We start from the raw sequence: 19,428 nt of genomic DNA, 5'->3' as shown, positions 1-19,428 counted from the left end.
TGTATACATAAATAATATGACCATACAGTACAAATAAATAACACTGTCATACTGAATACATACCATTCACATAAATAATGTTGCAATACAGTACACCTATTCACTCACTGGTAGCTCTGAAAGGGCTATTAATTTGATGAAAGATTCATGTGTACTACATAGCGGTATTATTTATGTGTACCTTATAGCAGCATTAGTTATGTGTAATATAATAGCACTGTTATTTACGGGAATTTTGTGGTGACATTGTTTATGTGTTCTTATTGCAGCATTATTTAACATTGCCATACTATATACATATATCAGATAAAATCATATAGTACACACAAATAACATTGCCATACTATATACACATATAAGAAAACCATGAAGTACACATGAACAGTGCTTCCAAGCAGAATTTATAAATACTGCTGCAATACTGTACAAATAATGCTGTCATGTAGTACATATAAAATGCTGCCATACAATAAACATAGATAATGCTGCAATAAAATACATATAAATAATGCTTACCTATAGTACTCTTAAATACCAACACAGTACTTATAAATAATGCTATTATGAAGTACACATAAATAATGTCACCTGACAAATACCATAAATAACACTGCCATATACAGTGGGGAAAAAAAGTATTTAGTCGGCCACCAATTGTGCAAGTTCTCCCACTTAAAAAGATGAGGTCGGCCTGTAATTGACATCATAGGTCGACCTCAACTATGAGAGACAAAATAAGAAAACAAATCCTGAAAATCACATTGTCTGATTTGGAAAGAAATTTTTTTCAAATTTTGGTGGAAAATAAGTATTTGGTCAATTACAAGCAAGCAAGATTTCTGTCTCTCACAGACCTGTAACTTCTTCTTTAAGAGGCTCCTCTGTCCTCCACTCATTACCTGTAGTACTGGCACCTCTGTCCTCCACTCATTACCTGTAGTACTGGCTCCTCTGTCCTCCACTCATTACCTGTAGTGCTGGCTCCTCTGTCCTCCACTCATTACCTGTAGTACTGGCTCCTCTGTCCTCCACTCATTACCTGTAGTACTGGCACCTCTGTCCTCCACTCATTACCTGTAGTACTGGCTCCTCTGTCCTCCACTCATTACCTGTAGTACTGGCACCTCTGTCCTCCACTCATTACCTGTAGTACTGGCACCTCTGTCCTCCACTCATTACCTGTAGTGCTGGCTCCTCTGTCCTCCACTCATTACCTGTAGTACTGGCACCTGTCTGAACTTGTTATCAGTATAAAAGACACCTGTCCAAAACCTCAAACAGTCACACTCCAAACTCCACTATGGTGAAGACCAAAGAGCTGTCGAAGGACACCAGAAACAAAATTGTAGCCCTGCACCAGGCTGGGAAGACTGAATCTGCAATAGGCAAGCAGCTTGGTGTGAAGAAATCAACTGTGGGAGCAATAATTAGAAAATGGAAGACATACAAGACTACTGATAATCTCCCTCGATCTGGGGCTCCACACAAGATCTCACCCCGTGGGGTCAAAATGATCTCAAGAACGGTGAGCAAAAATCCCAGAACCACACGGGGGGACCTAGTAAATGACCTGCAGAGAGTTGGGACCAACGTCACAAAGGCTACCATCAGTAACACACTACGCCGTCAGGGACTCAGATCCTGAAGTGCCAGATGTGTTCCCCTGCTTAAGCCATTACTTATCCGGGCCCATCTGAAGTTTGCTAGAAAGCATTTGGATGATCCAGAAGAGTATTGGGAGAATGTCATATGGTCAGATGAAACCAAAGTAGAACTGTTTGGTAGAAACACAACTCGGCGTGTTTGGAGGAGAAAGAATGCTGAGTTGCATCCAAAGAACACCATACCTACCGTGAAGCATGGGGGTGGCAACATTATGCGTTGGGGCTGTTTCTCTGCCAAGGGACCTGAACGACTGATCCGCGTACATGAAAGAATGAATGGGGCCATGTATCGTGAGATTTTGAGTTAAACCTCCTTCCATCAGCAAGGGCATTGAAGATGAAACGTGGCTGGGTCTTTCAGCATGACAATGATCACAAGCACACCGCCAGGGCAACGAAGGAGTGGCTTCATAAGAAGCATTTTAAGGTCCTGGAGTGGCCTAGCCAGTCTCCAGATCTAAACCCTATAGAAAACCTTTGGAGGGAGTTGAAAGTCCGTGTTTCCCAACGACATTCCCAAAACATCACTGCTCTAGAGGAGATCTGCATGGAGGAATGGGCCAACATACCAGCAACAGTGTGTGCCAACCTTGTGAAGACTTACAGAAAACGTTTGACCTCTGTCATTGCCAACAAAGGATATATAACAAAGTATTGAGATGAACTTTTGTAATTGACCAAATACTTATTTCCCACCAAAATTTGAAAAAAATTCTTTCCAAATCAGACAATGTGATTTTCAGGATTTGTTTTCTCATTTTGTCTCTCATAGTTGAGGTCGACCTATGATGTCAATTACAGGCCTCGCTCATCTTTTTAAGTGGGAGAACTTGCACAATTGGGGGCTGACTAAATACTTTTTTTCCCCCACTGTAGTACACATGAATAATGCTGCTATAAAGTAAATATAAATAGCACTGCTTTTCTCAGCCTTCTCGTCCAGCGTGGGCAATGTGCGGGACATCATATGTGGCGTCACGTCCACTGAGAGGCAAACCGCAATCAATCAGTGAGAAACTTGGCTTCAATGGTGCATGAGCCACTAGATGAAGCTTTAGGAACCGGAAACTGCAGTGACTGGAAGTGCCACATGCCAACAAACAGGGGCGCAAACGTGACCGCAGGATTTTTCTGAGAATGCAGCAAAATTATGCAACAAGTAAAAGCAAAAAGGCAATGGAGAAGAATTCTAAGCTACCAAACACTTTTTTGGATGGAAGTTAAAGGTGGAAAACCCATTTAGTTGACAGCTGTAAATGCATTCTATGCTTCTGGTTCACTATGTGATCCAACTTTATAACGACTAGAGTTTTATAAATCCACTTTTTGCAATAAATAGAATAAAACAATGTAATTCTGTCTATATCCAGCCACCACTAGAGGGCACTATGTCAATTATTTTTTTGGGGGGCTGCTGCTTTCAGAGCTGTTGCAAAAGTGTTCTGAAAAAGGGAATCCATTGTAAACTCATCAAATTAGTTCAGAAGGTTCCCGAGATTTGCGGTTTCAGGGAAATCTGAATTTTTTTTTTGGCCGGGATGGGAGGGATTTGATTTGCAAAAAATCCAGCAAAATGGCAATGAGGCCATTAGCTGAAATCATATGTTTTAGGAAGGGATTAAAAACACAATGAAAATGAATACCTGCCTAGCCTCTCGCCTGTCCATACTGCCACAGCTCCTCGTCATTTCTTTGTTCTCCCGCTCTGTTCCGACACCAGTCTTCTCTTTCCTCTTCGTTCGGACATCACGACGTTATGACGTGTTTCGCCCCAAGCTTCATCAAGCCCGAACGCGCATCAGGTCCACTCCTAACCTGTCGAATCAGAATTTTAGCATTTACAAAAACAGTTAACGAGGGAGGACAATATAGTAGAATCCAAGTGTCAGACGATGACTGTAGTTTCCCCCGTACTATGATGAGGACCGTGGTGATGTAATATTTTATCCCTCTCTTTACTTTGCAGCTATGGAAAGAGCGGACGGCACAGGAGCGGGGGATCATCTCATCGTTGTCGCTGGCACGAGCTGATATCGGCACACTCACTCCACAGCTGATTGTTATTATTATTTTTTTTATTTACAAAGAGAAGAACTGGAAACCAAATGAAATCCCCGGTGCTGCCGACGTCAGAGCCTCCTCCTCATTGCTTGCAGTGATTTGCACCCCCAATTCTTGGTTTCCGTCCCAACATATCACACATCTCTGCGGAATCCATCTTTTTTTTTTCTACTTTTTGCACTCACCCCCTTTCTATAGTAGCCGACATTTCTAGGGGCATTAATCCCTATATCATTCCTGTCCTCTGTCCCCCTCCCCCACCCCAGCATCTATCCTGGATCTCCAAATTTCAGGCAGAGTTTACATAAACCTCTCCCTTTTTGAAATTTCTAATGTACTCTGTTGGCGACTATGGGTACATCACGCTCCTGCCTTTCACGTATACGTATAGATATTTTAGCCTTCATTAGCACTGCTCCAGTCCCAAAATGACCATTACTGCTCATTCAGATGGACACTTTTTAATATCCATAATTCGGCCTCGGGTTCTGACCCAATGAGGAGTCTAAGGACCCAAAATAATAGCATCATCGGGGTCAGAATGAGATTAGAAAAAAATAATTAGGAAAAAAAAAGTTCTGCTTTTTACTCCAGAAACAGCGCCTCCTTAATTCATGGTTGTGTCTGGTATTGCAGCTTCGCATTCTATACTGAAATATGCTGAGCTGCAATACTAAGAATAGCCATAAAAAAAAAAGGTGGCGCTGTTGTTGTTTTTTTTTTAATAACCTGACCTTTTCGTCTAATTCCAATAAAACCCTCGGGGGAGTTCTATAAGTTAGTAAAATGTGCCAAAGCAGGGTAAGATATAGTCATGTACCTGATAGACCATCCCTTTGCCAAATAGCACATTACAGGGGGTTCCATTGTTCAGACCCGTCATCAAGCCAAAGTGAAAATCTTCTACAAAGAGCTGGAGAACCCCCCCCGTATGTACATTGCACAGACAGAACATTAATTTTAATGAGAATGATGTAATACTTCATTTGTCCTCCGGAGGCACTGCAGGGAAATGAATCACATGTACCATAGATTCTGTCATCGATAACAGCTGATCGCTGGTGGTTCATTCTGTCATCAACTTATCACTGGACAGCCTTCTCACAAAATGGATAGTCCGAAGTGGAAAATAACTTTTAAGGTGTTTTCGAAACAATTCTGTGGTCATTTTGTTACCATTTTTTTTTTTTTGTATTCACATCGTAACAAATGTTTCATTTCGCTTTCCAACCCGGTGCATCTTCACCAAGAAGTCCTTTGCTCACCACCCGACAACAAGTCTGGATTTTGGAAACGTGGACTAGTCTGAAATCCCTCCAGACGTTCTTTTTGTAACAGCGGAAGGAATTTTTGTAATCCGGCGGAATAAATATTTGATACAAAAAAATTCTACGGGTTTAACTGTAAAAGCGCGGAATGTTCCGGATTTCTTCCGCAGTGACTTCGGCTTCTTCCGCAGTGACTTCGGCTTCTCCTACAACCAAACTCCACATAGGGAATATTTTTATTCTCGTCTTGTAGTTGATCTGGTATCAGCTCGGGGATACAACCGAGGAGAACTTTTTGAAAAATTTCGTCACCTGAACTCTTTCATGATGAACTGGAAATGATAAATTACCAATAAATCTCAAATATTTCGATATAAATAAATACATTATACACTTTGTAAACTGGAATTGAATCGCAGGAGTTGATTTTTCCAGCCGGGTCTCGTGACCCTCCGCATATATTCTTCCTATCAATGCACTTTTTTTTTTTTGCAAAAGAAAATGATCGATGATTTCTGGATATGTTATAGACTTTTTGAATCTTTCTTTAATCTTTTCCCTGTCTGTATAAACTCAAATTGTTGCGCCTTATATAATGTATTAAAAGAGAGATATATATTTATTTTGGTTCTGCATTGTGATCCATTGTGAATCCAAAAACATTGTGAGCAAATAGCTCAATTTTCGGAAAAACAAATATTGCACACGGCATGACACAGGTGAAACCAGAAGTTTCCATACACTATATATATATATATATATATATATAAGTCACATATCCATGTTTTTCTCAGTATCTGACATGAAATCAGAATAAACCTTTCCCGTTTTAGGTCAATTACCATCATTTTTAATATTTGCCAAATGCCAGAATAATGAGAGAGAGAGAATGTTTTAAGGCATTTTTATTACTTACTGCAAAGTCAAAAGTTTCCATACATTTCATTAGTATTTGGTACCATTGCCTTTAAACTGAATGACTTGGGTCAGACGTTTGGGATATCCTTCCACAAGCTTCTCACAATAGTTGGTCGGAATTTGGGCCGATTCCTCCTGACATAACTGGTGTAACTGATCCAGGTTTGTAGGTCGTCTTGCTCGCAGCCTTTTCAGCTTTGCCCATAAATTTTCAATAGGATTGAGATCAGGGCTTTGTGATGACTCCAAAACATAGACTTGGTTATCCTTAAGCCACTTTGTTACCATTTTGGCAGTATGCTTCGGGTCATTATCCATTTGGAAGACCCATTTCCGCCCAAGCTTTAACTTCCTGGCTGATGTCTTGAGATGTTGCTTCAGTATTGCCACATAATCTTCTTTTCTCATGATGCCATCTATTTTGTGAAGTGCACCAGTCCCTCCTGCAGCAAAACAACCCACAACATGATGCTGCCACCCCCGTGTTTCACAGTTGGGATGGTGTTCTTAGGCTTCCAAGCTTCTCCCTTTTTCCTCCAAATGTAACGATGGTTATTATGCCCAAAAAATTCAATTTTAGTTTCGTCAGACCACAGGACAAGTCTCCAACAATTAAGGCCTGTGTTCCTGTGTGCATTTGCCAACATTAATCTGGCTTTTTTATGTTTCTTTTGGAGTAATGGCTTCTTCCTGGCAGAGTGGCCTTTCAGCCCATGTTGATACAGTACTCGTTTCACTGTGAATATTGACACAATCTTACCAGCTACCGCCATCATCTTCACAAGGTCTTTTGCTTTTGTCCTTGGGTAGATATGCACGTGTCGGTCCAAAGCAAGATCATCTCTGGGACACAGAACCCGTCTCCTTCCTGAGCGGTATGATGGCTGGACATTCCCATCTTGTTTGTACTTGCGTATAATTGTTTGTACAGATGAACGAGGCACCTTCAGGTATCTTGAAATTGTACCCAAGGATGAGCCAGACTTGTGCCAGTCCACAATTCTCTTCCTGATATCTTGGCTGATTTCTTTAGACTTTCCCATGATGCTGCACAGAGAAACAGTGTGTTTCAGGTGTGCATTAAAATACATCCACAGGTGTGTCTCTAATTAACTCAGATGTTGCCAAAAAATCAAAACTCAGATGTTGCCAAAAAATCAGAAGCTTCCAAACACATGACATCATCATATGGGCAGTCCAGAATTGTTTAAGGCTTAGTGCCCACGATGCAGAAATCAAGCAGAAATTTTCCTGAGCATTTCTGCATCTCCTTGGCAGAAAAATGCATGCGGTTTTTACATGCATTTTTGATGCGTTTTTGCATGCGTATTTGCCATGCGTTTTTCCAATGCATTGTATAAGCAAATCTGCATGCAGAAAAGTACAAGAATTGGTCATGTCCGGATTTTTTCTGCAAGTAAAATCCACGCAGAAAAAATCCTGACCATGTGCACAGAACTTGCAGAATGTCATAGGAAGTCATGGGATAAGGTATGCAATGTGTTTCTGGAGCGTTTCCGAGCTGCAAATCCGCACCAAAAATGCATCTTGGGCACACAGCCTAAAGGCATAGTAATCTTAGTGTATGTAAACTTTTGACTTTGCAGTAAGTAATAAAAATGCCTTAAAACATTCTGTCTCTCTCATTATTCTGGCATTTGGCAAATATTAAAAATTATGGTAATCCTAATTGACCTAAAATGGGAAAGGTTTATTCTGATTTCATGTCAGATATTGAGAAAAACATGGATATGTGACTTTATATATAGAGTATGGAAACTTCTGGTTTCAACTGTATATTTTGTGCAAATATGCTGGAAGTTGTAGATGTATTATTGTTATTCACAGCTGAAAAATATTTCAATGGCATTGCTAAAATATGGGCACTTGCTAAACCCTGGGGATACAATAAATACTGTATATAGCAGCCAATATGTCCCTCGTGCCAGCCACAATACCCCAGCGACTGCCTTAATGCCCTCAATACATGACCCGATTCTCCTAAAACAACCAAATTTCCACTATGACAGCGACAATGACCCAATGATAGTTACAATACCCCCATGGCTGCCACAATGCCATCATTGCCCTCTCTGCTTGCCATAATGCCCCATATGTTCGCCAAATTTCACTGTATGTCAGGCACAATGCCCCTTGACTGAGTCAATTCCCCGACAGCAGTCGCAGTGTCCCCAGATATTCACAGTGTGCTTAATTCCCAGGAAACCCCCATGCTTTCCATAATTCCCCCCTATGACAACCAAATTTCACTCAACGTCAGCCACAAAGCACCATGACACCTACAATTGCCCATAGCTGTCACAATTTCCCATGACCACCATACTACCCCTACGACGATGTCTCTCAAGCCAGCCACAATACCCCCATTAATATCACATTATCATTAATGCCCCTTTACCAGTCATAAACCCCCTATGACAGCAACAGTGTCCTTGGAGCAATCACAAAGCCCCCTTAAAAACCACAGGCACATGGTAGCCACAATGTCTTCTGCCTGACATTATGCCCCCATGGCTGACACTAAGCTGCCCATGCTAGCTATAATCCCCCCATAACATCCAAATTTACTCCTATGACCCCCTAAGACCGTCACAAAGTCCTCAGGGCAATTATAATATTCCTACACAACAACAGTGCCCCCATTCGAGCCATAAAACCTCCATGACAGATGCAATGACCTTCCTGCCTGCCACAATATGCCTGCGACTGCCTCCTACGCTACCTATAATCCCCACATGACATATTTCTTCTTATGACAGCCACAAGACACTAAATGGCCCAACGCCAGCCAAAATACCCCCTTGTCATACACAACGTTCATGCCAACCTCTATTGAAATTCCCCTTTTGCTCGGCACAATGAGCACTCCAATGCCTCCCCCTATTGGGAATATTGCCCTGTATGATGTCTGTATACACGCGGCAGTGTAAAGAGATGTCCTTATGTTACCCAGTGAGCACTCCAACGTCCCTGCTATTGATGCGTGGTCCATGTGGTTGCTGGGGATGCCGAGTGTCTGACTGACTTACTCAGTGAGCGCTGTGGTGCTTCTGCTAGTCCTGTACATGCAATGCTGCCTATTGGTGTTGTACTACATTGGTGGAAATGCACTCCTATCTTTTTCTCTACAGATATAAAGATGGATGTCAGGATGAGGTCCCAATGTACGTTTCGCCATTGAATTGGCTTCTTCAGGTGGCAAATTGTTGAATTCAGTTTTTTGGTTTAATTTATAGAATTAGGGTGACCACAATGAAATTATTAAAAGCACTCAACCTTCACCACCTACTAGAATTCATCATCTACTATTCGCATATATCATTTATACTATTAATTATTTCCTTCTCCGTCCTCCAGTGTTGGATACATTTGGCATTGAAGAGGTTTAGTAAAATACTGGCTGAACAAGCAAAAATTCGGGAAGGTCGTCCAGTTTCCCTATAGTAGACTGTTATCTGATGCTAACCCCCCACTACTATGTACAGCGGCCGATGCTGTGATTGGACACCGTGGCCACTTGGAGAGATATCCTCACCGACATCACTACGTTCTAGTGGACACACATTTAATAATCCAAACCACTAAGACCCTTGTTGGTCGATCAGTGGATGGAAATCAAGTTTTTGTCCTTTTAAAGGGATGATTTCACAATCATAACTGATCACTGAGGGTCCCACCGATCAAGAGAACAGGTGTGTAACGAGTACTCCATCAATCCTGCATAGCTTGAATAGAGTGTCAGCGTACATACTTGATCAATGTCCCCTTTAAGTGGATCTTTGTCCATTTGATCGATGGGGGTTCCAAGTGGTTGGACACCCTACGATCAGATACATATCACTTATCCTGTCCAAAGGTCTAGGTTTAAAGCCTAAAAGCTCCTTCTGTGTTCCTTCTTGAGACTGAAAACTCTATGATCCATGATGGCCGACCAATAGGTTGCAATTAACATTTTTGTCACCCTTTTTTGTAAAGTAATGTTCTTACAATAACAAATAATCACTTGGGGTCCTACAGAAGCGACTCACCACCAATCACAAACACAGAGGTCCTATGCTCCCTCTTAAATGGAGCTTTGTGCAAGCCAGTGCATTAACCGGGGGCATGGAAAATGATACGTTGGGGGTCCTTAGTGGTGGAAACCTCAGTGATCAGATACTTATCCTATAAAGCCCATATGGGTTAGATCCCTCCCATTAGTCAGCACTATGCCCCCCACTTCGAATTTTATCATCATATCAATTCTGAAATTTATCTGAAAGGGTAACTGTACTTTCAGGTAACCGTTAAGAATAAGCCATCCTGTATGTACATGAGGAATAGCAGTTTCTGGCCATTATGCGACTTGTCGTATGCATTTTTTCCCCAGTTTTCCACTCTGCAGTCTCTTATCTCTAATTTTCTGTTGTCTCTGAGCTGGTGGGTGGAAACAATCCGCTATGATGTCTTCCATACATACACAGCACACACACACGAGGGATTCCTGCTCCCCTGTCTGAGTGGCACATGTTCAGACGCAGTATGGAGTTCATTATGCAGCTATACTGAGCAGTGTAGCTGTGAATCTGTAAAGAGTTGGTAAAAAGTTTTTCTTTCTGTGTCTCCATACATTATACAGCTGTACTGAGCAGTGTAGCTGTGGATCTGTAAAGAGTTGGTAAAAAGTTTTTCTTTCTGTGTCTCCATACATTATACAGCTGTACTGAGCAGTGTAGCTGTGAATCTGTAAAGAGTTGGTAAAAAGTTTTTCTTTCTGTGTCTCCATACATTATACAGCTGTACTGAGCAGTGTAGCTGTGGATCTGTAAATAATTCTTAAAAAGTTTTTCTATTCTGTGTCTCATAAGTGGATAAAGTAGCATATTTCCCTGATAAACTACACTACCGTTCAAAAGTTTGGGGTCATTTAGAAATTTCATTATTTTTGAAAGAAAAGCACATTTTTTTTTCAATGAAGCTAACATTAAATGAATCAGAAATACACTCTATACATTGTTAATGTGGTAAATGACTATTCTAGCTGCAAACGTTTTGTTTTTATTGCAATATCTACATAGGTGTAAAGAGGCCCATTTCCAACAACCACCACTCCAGTGTTTTAACGGTGTATTGTGTTTGCTAACTGTGTAAGAACGGCTAATGGATATTTAGAAAACCCTAGAAAACCCTTGCACAAGTATGTTAGCCCAGCTGAAAACGGTTTGGCTGATTTGAGAAGCTATAAAATTTACCTTCCTTTGAGCTAGCTGAGAATCTGGAGCATTACATTTGTTTGTTCTATGAAACTCTCAAAATGGCCAGAAAAAGAGAACTTTCATGTGAAACTCGACAGTCTATTCTTCTTCTTAGAAATGAAGGCTATTCCATGCGAGAAATTGCCAAGAAACTGAAGATTTCCTACAGCGGTGTGTACTACTCCCTTCAGAGGAGAGCACAAACAGGCTCTAACCAGAGTAGAAAGAGAAGTGGGCGCCCCGCTGCACAACTGAGCAACAAGACAAGTACATTAGAGTCTCTAGTCTGAGAAATCGACGCCTCACAGCTCCTCAACTGGCAGCTTCATTAAATAGTACACGCAAAACACCAGTGTCAACGTCTACAGTGAAGAGGCGACTCCGGGATGCTGGCCTTCAGGGCAAAGTGCCAAAGAAAAAGCCATATCTGAGACTGGCTAATAAAAGGAAAAGATCAATATGGGCAAAAGAACACAGACATTGGACAGAAGAAGATTGGAAAAAAGTTTTATGGACAGACGAATCAAAGTTTGAGGAGTTTGGATCACAAAGAAGAACATTTGTGAGACGCAGATCAACTGAAAAGATGCTGGAAGAGTGCCTGACGCCATCTGTCAAGCATGGTGGAGGTAATGTGATGGTCTGGGGTTGCTTTGGTGCTGGTAAAGTGGGAGATTTGTACAAGGTAAATGGGGTTTTGAATAAGGAAGGCTATCACTCCATTTTGCAACGCCATGCCATACCCTGTGGACAGCGCTTGATTGGAGCCAATTTCATTCTACAACAGGACAATGACCCAAAGCACACCTCCAAATTATGCATGAACTATTTAGGGAAGAAGCAGGCAGCTGGTATTCTATCTGTAATGGAGTGGCCAGCGCAGTCACCAGATCTCAACCCCATTGAGCTGCAGTGGGAGCAGCTTAACCGTATGGTACAAAAAAAGTGTCCATCAAGCCAATCCAACGTGTGGAGGGTACTATCGATTCATGTAATATAGTGGGAAATGATTCATGATTGTCGTGTAGCGCTATCTCATAATCTCTGGGAATTGGAGCAACATCAGAAAGTTCTGTGCCCAATCTTGTGTTTATACTTCAGTTAATGAATCACTATGCGCCTACTGACTGCAAGTCAGCAAAGTCCCTCAACGTACAGTTCCCCAGAGGTCCAAGTATGGGGTCCAGTCATTGGGGTGAGTTTCACCATAGACCACCCAGGAAACCAAAAATACAAAAGAGGCCAAGGCAACAGTATGATCAAATATTGATTTATTTGGAAAAGAGCGACATTTCAGCCAGCAGCCTTTCCATCAATCTGAATAGATAAATTTGGCGCTACTTTATAGGTAAAGTTTATATAAATGTATATGTGTGTAGAACTTATGCTAATTTCTGGTGTAAATCCTAGTAAATTTATCAGGCCACCCAGGTCCCCTCTTGCTAAAAACACTCACTTCTTGGAGAAACAAATGGTGAGATCGATAAAAATTAGAAGAAAAATTGCATCAGTTCTGACATAATGCCACAAAAACTTTCCACCACCCGCTGAGGTTAATCCTCTAGGTAATTGCATGGACAATTTCATTACTCCATAAAGAAGCAAATCCGGATCTTTCATCTTGCACACATCTCGGGGAAGGAGCAAGTGCACAAAATGCAGCAACTGGGTGTAAGTGACTTGAACAGTGGGGAAAATAAGTATTTGATACTCTGCTGATTTTGCAAGTTTTCCACCTACAAAGAATGGAGAGGTCTGTAATTGTTATCGTAGGTCACTTCACCTGTGAGAGACAGAATCTAAAAAAATCCAGAAAATCACTTTGTATGATGCTTACATAATTAATTTGCATTTTATTGCATGAAATAAGTATTTGATACAGTAGAAAAACAGAACTTAATATTTGGTACAGAAACCTTTGTTTGCAATTACAGAGGTCAGACGTTTCCTGTAGTTCTTGACAAGGTTTGCACACACTGCAGCAGGGATTTTGGCCCACTCCTCCATACAGATCTTCTCCAGATCTTCCAGGTTTCGGAGCTGTCGCTGGCCAACATTGAGTTTCAGCTCCCTCCAAAGATTTTCTATTGGGTCCTTGTCTGGAGACTGGCTAGGCCACTTCAGCACCTTGAAATGCTTCTTACTGAGCAACTTCTTAGTTGCCCTGGCTGTGTGTTTCGGGTCATTGACATGCCAGAAGACCCAGCCATGACCCATCTTCAATGCTCTTACTGAGGGAAGGAGGTTGTTGGCCAAAATCTCGCGATACATGACCCCATCCATCCTCCCTTCAATTCGGTGCAGTCGTCCTGCTCCCTTTGCAGAAAAGCACCCTCAAAGTATGATGTTTCCCCCACCATGCTTCATGGTTGGGATGGTGTTCTTGGGGTTGTACTCATCCTTCTTCCTCCAAACACGGCGAATGGAGTTGATACCAAAAAGTTCTATTTTTAGTCTCATCTGACCACATGACCTTCTCCCATGCCTCCTATGGATCATTCAGATGGTCATTGGCGAACTTCAAACAGGCCTGGACATGTGCTGACGTGAGCAGGGGGACCTTGTATGTCCTGCAGGATTTTAATCCATGATGGCGTAGTGTGTTACTAACAGTAATGTTTGAGACTGTGGTCCCAGCTCTCTTCAGGTCAGTGACCAGGTCCTCCTGTATAGTTCTGGGCGGATTCCTGACCTTTCTCAGAATCATTCTTACCCCGCGAGACGAGATCTTGCATGGAGCCCCAGACCGGGGAAGATTGACAGTCATCTTGTATTTCTTCCATTTTCTAATAATTGCGCCAACAGTTGTTGCCTTCTCACCAAGCTGCTTGCTTATTGTCCTGTAGCACATCCCAGCCTTGTGCAAGGCTACAATTTTGTCCCTGGTGTCCTTTGACAGCATTTAGGTCTTAGCCATGGTGGAGAGTTTGGAGTGTGATTGAGTGTGTGAATTGGTGTCTTTCATACAGGTAACGAGTTGAAACAGGTGCAATTAATACAGGTAATGAATGCAGAGTAGGAGGGTTTCTTAAAGAAAAACTAACAGGTCTGAGAGAGCCAGAATTCTTGCTGGCTGGTCGGTAATCAAATACTTATTTCATGCAATAGAATGCAATTTACCGTATTTTTCCCGACTATAAGACGCACTTTTTTCCTTCAAAATTTTGGAGGAAAGTTGGGGGTGCATCTTAGGATGACGGATAAGGGGGGCCATGCATACCAGGATGAGGAATATGGGTGCCATGCATACCAGGTAGAGGGATGAAGGGGTGCCATGCATACCAAGATGAGGGGTGCCATGCATACCGGGATGAAGGGGGCCATGCATACTGGGATGAAGGGGGCCATGCATACCAGGATGAGGTGGGTCATGCATACTTGGATGAGGAATGAGGGGTGCCATGCATACCAGGATGGGGGATTGGGGTGCCATGCATATCAGTATGGGGCTGAAGGTAACGTATAACAGGAAGGAGGGGGCCATATATACCAGTATGGGGGATTTAACAGAATTGGGGGACATTATCCCTATAACAATGTCAGCAGCAGACCTCCCTCCCCCTTAACAGGGCATCATGACCACATTTTTTGCCTAATTTTTTTTTTCTATTTTCCTCCTCTAAAACCTAGGTGTGTCTTATAGTCTGAAAAATAGGGTAATTATGTAAAAATCATATACTGTGATTTTCTGGATTTTATTTTTAGATTCTGTCTCTCACAGGTGAAGTGACCTACGATAAAAATTACAGACCTCTCCGTTCATTGTAGGTGGGAAAACTTGCAAAACCATCAGTGTATCAAATACTTATTTTCCCCACTGTATTTAGTATATCCAGTGTGCTCTTATATAGGATACATGGAGCTAAAGTGAGATTTTCCAAAATCTAGTTTGTCCCTCATTACAAAACATCTTGGTTTGGTTTTCTCTATCACGCAGGGTTTATTATCACAGTCTGCACTTTTGGAGGGGTCCGAGGGTCACGTTCACTGCAGTCACATTCTAGACATATTGAAGTCAAACATATAATCTCTATGTAAATAGCACCTGGAAGGCTCTGTCTGGTGTCTACCCCCTGTGCTGCTACTCAAACAGTATATGGAGAAAAGTATGTGACCCCCTCCAAGATCTTTCCTCACCTTCCATCCTACATCCATAGACATTAATATGGAGTCGTCCTCTGCAGATATAACGGCTCCCGCTCTTCCGGGAAGATGTTCTACAAGATTTTGGAGGCATCTGTAGGAATTTTTGCTCCTTCATTCAGAAGATCATTTGTGAGGTCAGACCCTGATGTTGGGGGGGTCCAGTCTCACATCCTCCATTATAGGATGGGGCTGAGGTCCAGGCTCTGTGCGGACCCTCATGTTCTCCTCCATGTCTGTATGGAGCTTGTGCACTGAGCACAGTCATGGGGAACAGGAAAAGGGCGAACCCCAAACTGTTCCCACAAAGCTGAAGCTACAATTGTCCACAATGTCTTGTGCTGGAGATTAAGATTTCCCTTCACTGGAGCTGAGGGTCCGCGGCCGCCCCCTGATAACAGTCTAGAGCATTATCCCCCTCCACTATCTGTACAGCGCACAATGCAGTCAGGGGGAACGTCCTCCTGGAATCACCAAACCCAGACTCCTCCATCAGACGCAGATAGAGGAGTGCGATCCGTCACTGCACAGGACACGTCTCCTCCAGAGTCCAGAGGTGGCTTAACATCACTCCATCCGACACTCAGCATTGTGCTTGGTGATGTATGGCTGTATGCAGCTGCTCGGCCATGAAGCTCCCAGCGGGGGGCGCAGTGTTTGTGCGGATACCAGAGGAGGTCTGGACTCTGCAGTTATGAGGTCAGCAGAGCGGTGGGGACTTTTCTGCCCTCTGCTCCTCAGCACTCAGCCCCCCGCGCTCTGTAACATTACGGGGTCTTAACTTTTTGGCTGAGTTGCTGTGGTTGAAGCAATGGACCTGAATCTTATACACCAGGGGCTATACAGCCAGATGTTATAGAAAAACATGAGTTCAATGAATAAGAAGTGTGACACGATACCTTTCTCCATATAGTATATGTAAAGGTGTGTTATATACAGCGGGTGAAATAAGTATTTAACCTGTCACTAATTTTTCTAAGTAAATCTATTTCTAAAGCTGCTATTGACATGAAATTCTCACCAGATGTCAATAACAAACCATCCAATCCACACAGGCAAATAAATCACCATAGATGTCCATAAATTTTGCATAATAATGAGAAATGACACAGAGAAAAAGTATTATTATTATTTATTATTATTTATTATTATAGCGCCATTTATTCCATGGTGCTTTACATGTGAAAAAGGGGTATGCATACAAGAACAATTACAATAAAGAGTATTGAACACGTTTACTGAAATGTAATTAATACTTCAGACAAAAACCTTTGTTGGTGATGAAGTTTCAAGACAGATGAAGAAACTAGTCGCAGGCATTGCTCAGCTGTGATGTTGGCCCCTTCTTTCACACAAACGCTCTTCACATCTTGAAGCTCCCGTGGGCTCCTTCTATGAACTCTGAGCTTTAGTTCCTTCCATACATTTTCTATTGTATCCAGGTCCGGTGATCGACTCAGCCGTTCTAGCAGCTTTATTTTCTTTCTCTGAAACCAGTTGAGAGTTTCCTTGGCTGTGTGTTTGGGATCATTGTCTTGCTGAAATGTCCACCCTTGTTTCATTTTCATCAGCCTGGTAGATGGCAACAGATTTTTATCAAGAAGGTCTCAGTACATTTGTCCATTCATCCTTCCTTCAACCACATGAAGTTTGCTAGTGCCGTATGCTGAAAAACAGCCCCACACCATGATGTTCCCTCCTCCACACTTCACTGTTGGTATGGTGTTTTGGGGTGATATGCAGTGCATTTTGGCCTCCAAACGTGGTGTGTATTATGGCATCCAAAGAGCTCAATTTTGGTCTCATCTGACCAGACTATATTCTCCCGGTATTTCACAGGCTTGTCTCAATGTTGTTAAGCAAACTGTAAATGCGCCTGAACATGATTTTTGTTTAGCAATGGAGTCTTGCATGAGGAGCGTGCATACAGGCCATGGAGGTTGTGTGGTGAGCGTGCATACAGGCCACAGAGGTTGCATGGTGAGCGTGCATACAGGCCATGGAGGTTGTGTGGTGAGCGTCCATACAGGCCATGGAGGTTGTATGATGAGCGTGCATACAGGCCATGGAGGTTGTATGATGATCGTGCATGCAGGCCATGGAGGTTGTGTCGTGAGCGTCCATACAGGCCATGGATGTTGTGTGGTGAGCGTGCATACAGGCCATGGAGGTTGCGTGGTGAGCGTGCATACAGGCCATGGAGGTTGCGTGGTGAGAGTGCATACAGGCTATGAAGGTTGTGTGGTGAGCGTGCATACAGGCCATGGAGGTTGCGTGGTGAGCGTGCATACAGGCTATAGAGGTTGTGTGGTGAGTGTGCATACAGGCTATGGAGGTTGCGTGGTGAGCGTGCATACAGGCTATGGAGGTTGCGTGGTGAGCGTGCATACAGGCCATGGAGGTTGAATGCTTTACTTATAGTTTTCTGTGAAAACTCTTCTGATAATTTTTTTCACTCCTCTGTCTGATTTCTTGCAACTGGTCTTGGCCGGTTTATGGTGAAATTATGTTCTTTCCACTTCCGGATTATGGCCCAGCAATGCTTTCAGGGACCTTCAGTAGTTTAGAAATTCTTCTGTAACCAATGGCATCAATATGTTCTGCAACAATAAGGTAGCAAAAGTCTTGAGACAGCTGACTGGTATTATCCATCATGAGATGTTTCTTGTGTGTCACCTGGGTAATGAGACACCTTTTTATAGGCCGTCAGATGAACCAGCTGATATTATTTGTCACTAAGTTGCTTTCTAATTACTGATAGATTTCAGATGGTGTCAGGACTTTCCAGGGCTTTTTGCACCTCTCTTTATTCATGCGTTCAATATCCTGTGTCATTTTTCATTATTACACATAACTTCACTCATGGACGTCTATGGTGATTTCTTTGCCTGTGTGGACTGCATGGGTTGTTACCGACATCTGGTGAGAATTTCATATCAGTAGAAGCTTTAGAAATGGATTTACGTAGAAAACTAGTAACGTATTCAATACTCCTCTCACCCACTGTATACAGCGCAAGAAACATGAGACTTGTGTGTAACTAAAGCCTGTAAATAGGATGAAACAAATTCATAAATAAATATATACAGAAACATAACATAAATATGTTCAAATAGATGCCATAAAAAAAAAAAAATCAACAATGGAAAAAGTAGAAAAAATGGAAAAGTGACACCTCGTGTGAATTGTGCTCCGGTATCATTTACGTTCCCATTGTGCAGAATGTATTGAAAATAATTACATGTTATTTATTTTCCCCAGAGGTTTGTGACAGTCACAGGGCCTAACAGGATTGCTTTAAGGTGGGTACCAAAGGCAAATTTTGATGGGAACCCGGGAACCCTCGAACCCACTCATTATTTTAGTGAAGGAGAAGTGGTTAAACATAACTATGGCACTTTCCACTGAAGTCTATGGGAGTTGGCCAAGCCAGTAACTTCCATAGACACAGATTTTACGACCGCACTACATGCTGCGATTGGCAGTGTATATCGGCAAGTGTATGGGTGCGTGCAAAACATCGGACTGCACTTGGATTCCACCTGAGTGCAGTCCCATATACACCGACTCACACCATGGAGAAGATGGAGAAATTAAGTTGTCCGTCTTCTCCGCAGTCTGCACATGTGATCCGATTCTCGCATGCAAGGAAATCGAATCACGGTAAAATGACACTCGGCTCAGCAGAGTTTGAGCCGAGGGTCATTTGTATGAGAGAAACATCGGGTGCTGGACACTAGTGTGAGCGAGCCCTTACTGGATTTTTCCTCTAACTTCCCCCATACTACAAATGTCCTCACTCCTAGCAAACAGTATTATCTACATGGCACAATCTGAGGTCAAGGAAGTGATAACATTTGCCAAGTTGCTCAATTTCTGCAAAATACAAAACTGAAAATGAAGGAAATTTATTGGGGTAATTTTGAAGAATCAGACCCAGAAGGAAACAATGTATCAAGGCGGGATGAGACTTCCCAGTGCTGGTAACATTGTGATGCATTGTATCATTATGACACTGATACAAGTGCACGGACACAATCCTGTGCTAGTTAAGGTTGTTCAGAAGCCAAGGGACGGGGGGCGCTGTGTTTATGTTTGGGTTAATAAATGACAATGGAC

General features: G+C 42.4%; 1 protein-coding gene across 3 annotated transcripts in view; it reads left to right on the top strand.

Moving 5' to 3' along the window:
* DAB2 (DAB adaptor protein 2) overlaps positions 1-5,615 on the top strand; it is a 110,589-nt gene extending 104,974 nt beyond the window's left edge. For all 3 annotated transcript variants that reach the window (XM_073681976.1, XM_073681966.1, XM_073681983.1), the window contains one exon: positions 3,631-5,615. The gene's annotated coding sequence lies outside the window, so the exon portion shown is untranslated. The remainder of the gene's footprint in view (positions 1-3,630) is intronic.
* The last annotated feature ends 13,813 nt before the right edge of the window (positions 5,616-19,428 follow it).

Source organism: Phyllobates terribilis, unplaced genomic scaffold (assembly GCF_046119375.1).
Source record: "Phyllobates terribilis strain yellow unplaced genomic scaffold, ASM4611937v1 Scaffold_1__5_contigs__length_1240528914, whole genome shotgun sequence".
Lineage (NCBI taxonomy): Eukaryota > Metazoa > Chordata > Amphibia > Anura > Dendrobatidae > Phyllobates > Phyllobates terribilis.
The sequence above is the reverse complement of the archived record's forward strand: the minus strand, read 5'-3'. Positions and strand labels throughout refer to the sequence as shown.